Source organism: Saccoglossus kowalevskii, chromosome 20 (assembly GCF_978046115.1).
Source record: "Saccoglossus kowalevskii chromosome 20, keSacKowa6.1, whole genome shotgun sequence".
NCBI classification, from domain to species: domain Eukaryota; kingdom Metazoa; phylum Hemichordata; class Enteropneusta; family Harrimaniidae; genus Saccoglossus; species Saccoglossus kowalevskii.
The window spans coordinates 14,638,845-14,649,736 of NC_140660.1; positions in this window are offsets into that span (position 1 = coordinate 14,638,845).

Sequence of the window (10,892 nt, forward strand, 5' to 3'; positions counted from 1 at the left end):
ACATTTAACTGCAACATAGTGAAAGTGAAAAAATTAGTGAAGAAGTGCCTACATTGGAGCATCCATTCTCAAAACACGTCTTTTAGTGATGCAGCAAAGTCATTTCCAGTGTATATCAATTATATGTTTGTCTCATATCTATATGTTCTTAAAAATAATCGAATCTGATTTTGTTTTCATCTTGAACGTTTTTTTTTTACTTTACAGAAATATATGTATTGATGACTAGTTACAACTAATTGGTTATGAGTACCATATAACAATAGGAAGAATAATTATAACCATATGGTTACACGTAACGCACTATTACGCTACAATTATTGGGTTACGCGTATCATGGGGAATTATGGGAAGAACAATCGTAACCTTGAAGATACTTGTGCCATAAAATAATGAAGACAACAGTTATAACCATTAGGTTACAAGTATTATATAATTGCAGGGAAACACCCACAACTTTATCGTTACGTGCATCACAGTTATAACCATTAGGTTACAAGTATTATATAATTGCAGGGAAACACCCACAATTATAACTGCTAGGATGCACATAATAGATTTACGGAATACAAATGTTGAAACATTACAACACATATCTTAGAAATGCGAGAAGAAAAGTTAGAATATTTAGGACGCATATCATAGTGTTATGTGATTTTTTATAATCGTTAAGATGTAGATCAGATAAAACAAAGGAAGAATAACTTATAACCATAATTTTTTATTAACTTAATGAAAAAAGATCACTTTATGTGAGGGTATACCAGCGCATTTGTTTAAAATCCGTTATAGAATAAAGAATACCTGAATTAGATACACTGATATTGCCGAGTTTGTGTAATATTATCTTGAAGGTTGTTGTACAGTCTTAATTGTAAGTTTGAAATATACACATATCCTGCTATCAGGCATTTACCTTATAAGGACTTGTTGATGTATTGTTATTTAAATGTGATATATTTTGAATGTTGAACTCGTGTATTTTACTCACAGACAATGCAAATCTGTTTAGTGTGGCATATTTACTCCCCATATTCTGTGTTTTTATATTTACCTTTGTGTGTAGCAAAACTTCTAGAAGGGATTAACCTAATTTTCTATCGTTTAAATTTATGGAGATACTCATGCAGTTTATTTTTTCGAATGTTTTAATGTAGAGAGTTCAGATAATATTTGTGTGGTGTGTATAGCGATAAAGCAGTTTATAACAGACTCATTTCTTAACACATATCATGATAATAATTAATGAACCATGGGTGGCGAATTTTGATAATTCCTTGGACCACAATGTGTGAATGATTGTTAAAGTGTATGGTAAGAGTAATTCGAGCAAAAGCGGATCATGACGGCCCAGAACACCATTGTTTTGTCTTTTTTTAATACAGGACATCAACACCGTCACTGATTTTCTACCCGTTCTGTCAATCTCTTGCCGAGAGAGTCTTGAATGAGTTATTTACTCAAACGATTATGAAAGATTATTCATAAAATTGCTGACGTCATGCCAACCCTTCTCACAAACAGTTTTTGACTTATGTTATAATTTTCTGTCTGAAACCGAACATTTTATAAACAAAATCGTCATGAGATTATCGAATATAAGACAATAAATAATTATTTAAAACATTTTTTGTTGTAATTGAAAATTCATTTTCACAATTATTGCTTCATAGCAACACAATCCATGGAATCTAAAATCTAATTTATTTTTCTTTTGACAATTTTATGAGAATATATTCTTAACGTTTCATTAAATGTTGACCACTTGTGGGCGGGTCAACGTCTGTTTGATATGTCATTAGTTTCTATAGTTAAGTTTTCTAGAAAAATCTAATAAATTATCAAATATCAGGGGTAATCGATCTTGCAAATATCATTGAAATATGTTCATAAAGTCTTTGAGTTATTCTGTTAACAACGGTACAAAACAAATCGCAAAACTTCTTTGGACGAACGCAAACACGAGATAGTTGTTCTTCAAACATCCATGCGAGCAGAAATATGAATATGTAATATCTATCTAAAATATTTTTGTGAAAAATCAGCATTAATTATATTTATTCATTGATATTAATATCATTAACAATGATGATATTATAATATCGAAGCTCAAAGACACTAAGTAAATGTGTCGCATTTTGGTGCCTGACAATAACATGTTTGTATCGATCCTCAATTTAAAGTTGTTAATTGATGTCTGAAATTATATTTAGAATGCATGTATAACAACAATATTATATTCAGACTATATATAAGTGTGTATATTGTAGGTAAATTATATACATAATAGTTTTGCTGTATTTTGAGTGGTGTGCAGAAAACAACATTAATTGGTATTTAGTGGGTCTTTTAAATATGAATGTGCGATATGAAAAAATAGAACTTCAAACTGAATTATGCCTTTAGACGTGTTTTATCACAATCAACAAGATATAATAGTAATATTCATGGCACACTTTACATTAAAATATATATGGATATAATAATCAAAAATCAACAGTGATTGACATTTTAAATGTGATAATACTCATTAAAACGGTGCAGAATGAGTTCAGACCTAAATTTCGTTTCAAAAAGGAATACAGATTTGATGAGCCCTACATATTTAAAGTTTATTATTGCTGAAAGACTGATGCAGAACTAGATTTTAGCTGTTAATATAGCCATGTATTTTTAAGTTAAGTTTTAATCAGTTTGCATTACACCGTTCTCGAATCCCTTGGAAGTCATAATTAATATGGGTGAGGTTTATAATATTGTTTTTAGACATTTGAGTGAGCGAGAATAAGCTAGTGTCGTTGAAGTTCAAAAGCATTGGTGGGGTTATCATTTATATTTAAAATTGGTCTGAGAATCGATTCCCGTTAAACATGTTATCAGTTAGGGCGGGCGGTTTTTTTAAATAAAAGAAATGGAAGGCATCTAATGCCATAGTGTCGTAGTTTGTGAGAAAGTATGTCATGATCATTTTGTCAATAAATATACCAAAACATGATGAGGCCAGTTTCCATTTTGTCTTATACTTGGTCAGCAGTCGACACGGATTTAAAATGAGCAGAAATTTTCATATGAAGTTGGGCCATTTGAATCATGACTCGACCGTATTTATATAACATATTTTTAATTGTATATTTTTATTTATATTGTATGAAATGTATATATTATGAGGTTATTACAAGGATACTGCAAAATATGCACGAAGACAATACAGCGGAGTATCGGCCGACGCGCAGCCATAAGTTACAGCGTGCCGTAACTTCACGGTATTTTACGGGATATTTTCATCTTACCATATTGCGAATAAATGCGAATTCCAAATGTGGAATGATTACGCGCGTAAGCGTCCTCTAGTAATAAAACCAAACTTGGCTGCCACCAGGGTTTGACCGGACCAACACAAAGAAACTCGCTGATTCCGTTCTAAAATTTTTGGATTTCGTAATAACCTCAAAACTGCTTCGGGCAACAGCACGTGTTATCCCCGATACTAGCCGTAAATGAGCGTTTTAACGTATGTGCAACTGCGTCCAAAAGTAAATCAATGAAAAGTAGTGATCGAGACCTGTGAAAGCGGCACAAAGCATAGAGCACTTGCGTCAAGGTGCATACTCGTTATTGTTGTGCAATGTACGTCTACTTGATGTTGGAGACACTGTCGTATATTAAAAACGAATCGCTTTGTCGAATTATTTGAATAAAACATGTGACTAGCGAAAGTTAATTTGAATCTGTAGTGCGGAATTTGAGAACAATTATCAATATACACATAACTAGAATACCTACATTAAAGAATCAAATTACTCGAAATTGCTGCTAGTTGTAATTTGCTTCATTTTCAGCTTTGATTCTTTGCCGAAAATATGTAAAATATTGGGAGTTGGGTGCATCAATAATAATCACGTGCGTTACTAAAGATGGATCAACATCGACAAATTACGTGACATTCGAATTTTCGCTCCTTATGCCGCTATCAAAATAGAACACGAGGCCAAACAATTGTGCGCGGTTGGAATCGAATCTGTCAAGATATTGTCCAGCTCAAAACAGTAGGGTACCGAGGAAGTCCAAGTATCTCACGTTATAATGTTTTCAGTTCGATGCAAACTTATTTCTGCACTTATAGGACTTTGGGCATTCTGATTATTACATTATAAATGCGACTATATACTGTAGAACACGTTGAAATAGCTGCATACAATTTTAGCGGATTTGACTCATGGCATGAATTACCAGAATTTTAATTTAGCTAAAGTGTCGACTATCTCATTGTGAGAATTTACTTTATGTTAAATTAGCTGCATCTTGAATTAGCGAAATTACAGATTAGCTAAATTAGCTAAAATAACATGCTAGCTAAAAAGACATTATTTTCAGTATATACTAAATATTTTTATTTCTGTTTTTCAGGATCTCGTTGCGAGACCGATATTGACGAATGTGCCAGCAGTCCATGTCATAATGGTGGTACATGTATTGACCAAGTAAACCGTTATGAATGTAGATGAGCCGACGGGTATTCAGGTATAGGTTGCTATTAAAAACAAATTAACGTCACTCATGATTTTAAGTGTGTTGCTAAAACGAATGTATATCCTTAAAGCGGGAGGGTCGTCACCATTGAGAATGGAACAAATTATGTTTTGTCTTTAATATTCACATGTAATCGGTAACTATGAGAACTATTATTGGTGTGCATATGGAATACATTTCGTTAATGGAATATTTTTAATATAATTCCGAATTCACATGTTGTTTGAAAAACGAAAGATTACAATGACGAAAACGAAGAGTTTTTATCGTAGTTTTATTTGCATTAACAGTAAACTCAATTTATCATGATGTCCTGGACGAAAAAAGTGATTGATTTTATATAATTGAGTTCGATCTAAACTGATGCTCATTTTACTTTAAACAATCCAGTACCAAAAACATGTTGTAATGGAAAAATCTCTCGTTTGTAGAAAGCACAGCGAACATTTTTTTTTTAATATTCTTGATTTTCAAAAAGTCATTTTCATAAAAATCATATAACATTGACAATTGTTTCACTGAAATTGATGTAGGTGTGTCTTTGCATTTTGAAGTGTTCCACGGCCAGTCTTTATATTGAATATATTCATTTGTATTACATTCATGTACATTTGTATATAGTGTTCAAACATTGAACATATTATCATTATACATTAATATACATTAATATATGTGATATGATATAATCTTATTAATCATATTTACCAGGATCCCAATATATGACAGACATTAACAAGTGTTCTAGTAACCCATGCGTGAATGCTTCGATCAAGTGAACCATTACCAGTGTGATTGTCTTGACGGATATGCAGGTAAGTCCGGTAAAAAAAATAGTAGCGTATCTATTATTATACTATTGAATAAAGCTGGTCCTTTTTGATCTGATAAACTATCCCATGACGACTCTCGGCTTAACCAGGTCTACAAGCAGGTAATATCAGGTGAATATTCTGTCACAAGAAGGTAGCACCCAGCCAAGAATTCAGCTAGACTTAAGACCCTTGGATTCAGTCACTAAGTCACTACCTGGGATCTACAATCACATCTTCTGTCTCTTTAGATGACAAGATAAGCATATAGGAAAAGCGGGAACATATGATCATTTGGCAAGCTCTCAAAAAGAACCGGGAATAACAAGATGCTGACAACCAAGACCAAGGTCAGAATCTACGAGACATGCATACTCAGCACTCTCCTCTATGGGTCAGAAGCATGGACCACATATTCAGGCCAGGAGAAGAAACTTAACACATTCCATCTAAGATGCCTCTGCAAGATCCTTGGCATAACCTGGGAAGACAAAAAGACCAACACAGAAGTCCTTGAGACTGCCAACCTTCAAAGTATTCAGACCATTCTTTGCAAACGACGACTCAGATGGCTATTACATGTGACAAGAATGGACGACAGCCGGATACCTGAACGGATGCTGTATGACCAGATGGCTGCAGGCAACAGAAAAAGTGGAAGACCCAAGCTGAGGTTTAAGGACAAATACAAAACTAACTTGTGGGGATGTAACATCAACCCCAAGACATGGGAAAAGCTAGCTGCAAACAGAACTTCTTGGAGGTCAGCAGTGAAAGCCGGCACTAAGTTCCACGAAAATGTCATCATCATCTTAGACCTGAAGGCAAAGCGTCAGCATGGAAAAGAAAGAATTTCAAATCCTTGTGGTGCAAGTCTGACCTGCGGAAATTGTTACAGAAGCTTCACTTTCAACATCGGCAGGATAAGACATGAGCGTCACTGCAAGACATCGAATTTTTTTTTTTATGCTGCTTTGACCGTCTATCAAGACGAAAAGAGCCATATATCAGGTGAAAATCTTAAAATAGACGCTCATATCCTTGTTTGAGTATAAATTTCACGTATATCAATGTTTGTGTACCTAGGTTTGAGATGCCAGATTAACTTTACTAGCAGTCCGTGTGAGAATAATGTTACCTGCGTCGATCAAATCAACCAATATGAATGTAGATGAAGTGATGGATATTCTGGTAATTGTACATGTCAGACGTATTATTGTATTTACTTATTGATTTGTTGAAGGGCGGTAGTCGTCGTGCAACGCATGCGCGAGATATATGGCTCTTATATAAACAAAAATGGCGACGTTGACTGTTGCGCAGATCAACGAGTTCAAACTGAGGCATTACCAATCCTTAATTAGGTATTCTTTAGGTGATTGGAAGGTGTCGAAGGAGTCACCGGCGGTAATCGGTGCAAGTCACGCCCAGGTCAAACTTTATATTTGTGATTTCCATTAGACGAGCGCATTGGATTGTGGGAAATCAAAGTTTATCAACACAAGCACAGCGCGACGACAACCGTCCTCTAAAATATGTTTACGAACAAGTTAACATCTATGGAAATGAGCACGCACTCGTATACAAGAGTTGTAATTATTTTTTCTTGAGTGTAATATAGATATAATATACAATTTATGTGACATCACGATTGACTCTATTCGCAAGTGGCCGAGATATCGATGGGATATCAATAGATGGCCCAGCACCAATAGCGTTCTGTTCTCTGTTGTCATCGCGTCCACTGTTTCAATTACCATGGTAACATTTGAATTTGCTTGACATTAACAAGTCACGCGGAGCTATCGCTTTCAACGAGATATCGGCGGCCATTCGCGAACAAGGTCTATTGACCAGCATTTTTTCTTTCATTTTTTGAGAGAATCAATACAAATATTGGAATAGTGGGGATATACTATGGCTGTACCTTATGGAAGTTTAATGTTTTAATTCCGAAACTATATAATCAACATTTCTGTTTTTTTAAAGGATCGAGATGCGAGACTGATATTAATGAGTGTGCCAGTAATCCATGTGATAATGGGGCAACATGCATCGATCAATTGGACCATTGTACGTGTAGATGCATCAATGGCTTTTCAGGTATAATACATTTCGAAATATGCAATATAGAATAAGGACGCGCTATATTCATTAAGGGTCACTCAAAAAAACACATTTCGCTTTTTTTCAAATATATTTTACCTTCTGACACTTTCTTTGGATTCATGCTTATATTTTATTACATTTTCGGGTATGAGATTTACTGAAATAATAAACTACATATCATATTATAGGGTAGTGATCACAAACAAAAAAGTATGAAATGTAACAGTCATTTTTTAATATCACCATTTTCTAGGATCCAGATGCCAGACTGATATTGATGAATGTGCAAGTAGTCCATGTTATAACTCAGGTATATGCGTGGATGAGGTGAACCGATATGAATGTAGATGTAAAGATGGTTATTGGGGTAAATATTAATTATAAATTTTAACAGGGGCATGCATCCACTTTCAACTGATTCCGGATTGATTGATTGATTGATTGATTGATTGATTGATTGATTGATTGATTGATTGATTGATTGATTGATTGATTGATTGAAAAACAATTTAACATGTATCACCAATAACTATTAAATTGTGTTTTTTCTGAAATATTGAGAAAGACGTTAATCAACAGTCATTTAACTCGGGGGAGTGGAATGTGGCACCAAATCATATTTTCCCTCTAGCACAACAAAGTCATCTGGACCATGTATAACGAAATGGTAATCGAACAAAAAAATCGTGGCATCACGCAAATTTACTCATTCGTGAAGTTCGCGTATCTTGTAAATATATCGTGTTTTTTAGTGTGTATTTTGTTTTAACTGATTTCCTATATTCTGCGGTTGCAATAATACTGTGATTAATGGTAGAATTTTTAAAATAGATAAATTGCTATTTCTACTTATCAGGACCACGATGCCAACAAATATTAATGAATGTGATAGTAATCCATGTGAGAACGGTGGCATATGTATTGATCTGCTCAGCCAATATGAATGTCGATATGGCGACGGGTATGCAGGTAATCACTTTGAAATAGATTTCAAATCGATTTACATAAAGTGGAGGTAATATATTATATTAACTATCAATATTTAAAATGTTTATAAATAAATAATGTAATAAGTAATAAGTAAAATTTTCTAGGATTACAATGCGAGTCTGAAATTAACGAATATGTTAGTAGTTCATGCTACAATGGTGGTACATGTGTCGATCACGTGGACGGATATAAATGTACATGTCAAGATGGCTACACAGGTAATTCTAACACTGCATTGCTCTATTATTATTATTATTATTTTTTTTTTATTATTATTATTATTATTTGAATGAAATGGGTTGATAAAGTTAAAATGTGCAGTTTATTGGCTATCAGTAGTATACAATAGATTGAGAGAACATATAACTATTTATCCAACCATCTGTCCACCTAACCGATCTTCCATCCATCCATAACCACGCCCAGAAACCCACATAATTACATGGCTAATACCCACACACAAACAAATCCACCTACAAAATCAACGCGCTCACCCACGTTGTTAATAGTTTACTGGCGGTTTAGAGATAAAGTCGCTCTTTCAACATATAATCTTATATGCAAATCAGGAATTGTTTTACGAGATAACAGTTTGTGTTTGTTGTGTGCAGTGGTGATATGTTGAGATCTAATCGGGATTTTCCTTCAGTCATGTTTCAATCCTAGTCGTCCGGTTACATGCGAACAATGACCAGTATAAACCCAGTGTTTAATAATTTAACGAAAAACAACTATCAATTTAGTATGTGGCAATGTATGTCTACTAGTATATTGTAAACACGACTTCTAATATTACCAATTTGACTGTTGATTTACACATAGATAGCTGTGGTGCATCTAAAGTTCACCAAGGTGGTTTCAATTTTGAGGATTTATTGTTTTTTCGCGGGATCTTCCATCATTTATGTTCAATCTGTAAGCCAAAACATAATGAACATTCATCTATGTATAATACCTGTCTTTCAATTTAAAGCGGGGGTCGTCACCTGCGCACGCGCGGGAATTGAGTCCCAAGCGACGATATCAACGCACTATGGCCATCTGACGCATGCGCAGGTGACGACTCTCCCACTTTAATATCCGTGTGTTTGTTTCGTAGGACATAGATGTCAGATTGATATAAACGAATGTGCCAGCAGTCCGTGTAACAGTCGTGGAGCATGCACTGATCACGTGGACCGTTATGAATGTACATGTCAAGATGGTTATACAGGTAAATTGTTCTCAAACAGACACGTTAAAATATATGATTAAAAAAGGGTCGAACAAATGTTGACAAATGTAAACTATAATTATCATATTATTTATCGTAAACTGGCTGTACAATCGTTTTAATGTACAACTCTCAAAAATATATTGAACATATATTGAAATACAAACTGCCAGGAAATACATTTCTACATTTGTCTTTTATATAGTACATTGCAAATGGGACGCTAAATCTTGCCTAAAACACTGATGCACATGTGCCTCGTGTGATTACATGCATCGACGTGCATATTTTTTGCGCACGTATTATTATTATCGACTAGCCACGGAAAGATGAACAAAATGGTGGAATTGATGACGTACTGGGATACGAATATAACATGCAACTGAAACGTAAAATGTGTATATTTCATATCTCTTGCAGCAATACAATTTTTGTTTCTGGTTCAAAAAGTGCTTAGTTCGACGAGGGTGCATGATGTACGTTTGAATAAAAATATATGGGTATTTCCAATCCCCTATTTGTATAGGTTTCATTCAGCAACATGCAAACACTGAGACACGTTTTGTAATGTTGTCTTGTATGTATTGTGGATTTAATAATATTTTTCTTAACATTCCCATCATTATCATTTTAAAAACAATGATACTATTTCGTTATAGGATCACAGTGCAATATCAACATAAATGAGTGTGCCAGTAGTCCATGTGACATTGGCGGCGCATGCGTCGATCACGTCAACCAATATGAATGCATATGCAAGAGTGGATATTCAGGTAAATCTGATTAAATTAATGTTACTGGTTCCAAAATTATCATTTTAACAATTGCTATATATCTCAGTATACATTTATTAGTGATCTCTACCTGATGTTTAAACTGTGTTATATGAGATGTATATATATGTATATGGCGTTAACGAATAATTCTTTCGTATATGTATCGTACATATTACGTAGCAGTCCGTATGTTCTTATCCTAGGGCCGCAATGCCAGATTCATACTAATGAATGTGCCAGCAAGCCGTGCTACAATGGCGGAATGTGTATCGATCACGTGAATCAATATGAATGTAGATGTCAATATGGTTACCCAGTTATATGATAGGCTTGATGATCTTGGTAACATACGACCCAAAACGTGGTATATCACAAATAAACACGTCAAAAAAAATATTGGTTACAATATCATGATGTCATTTTTTTGGAATTTCGTGAAATGATGCTTATTAGAGCCTTATATGA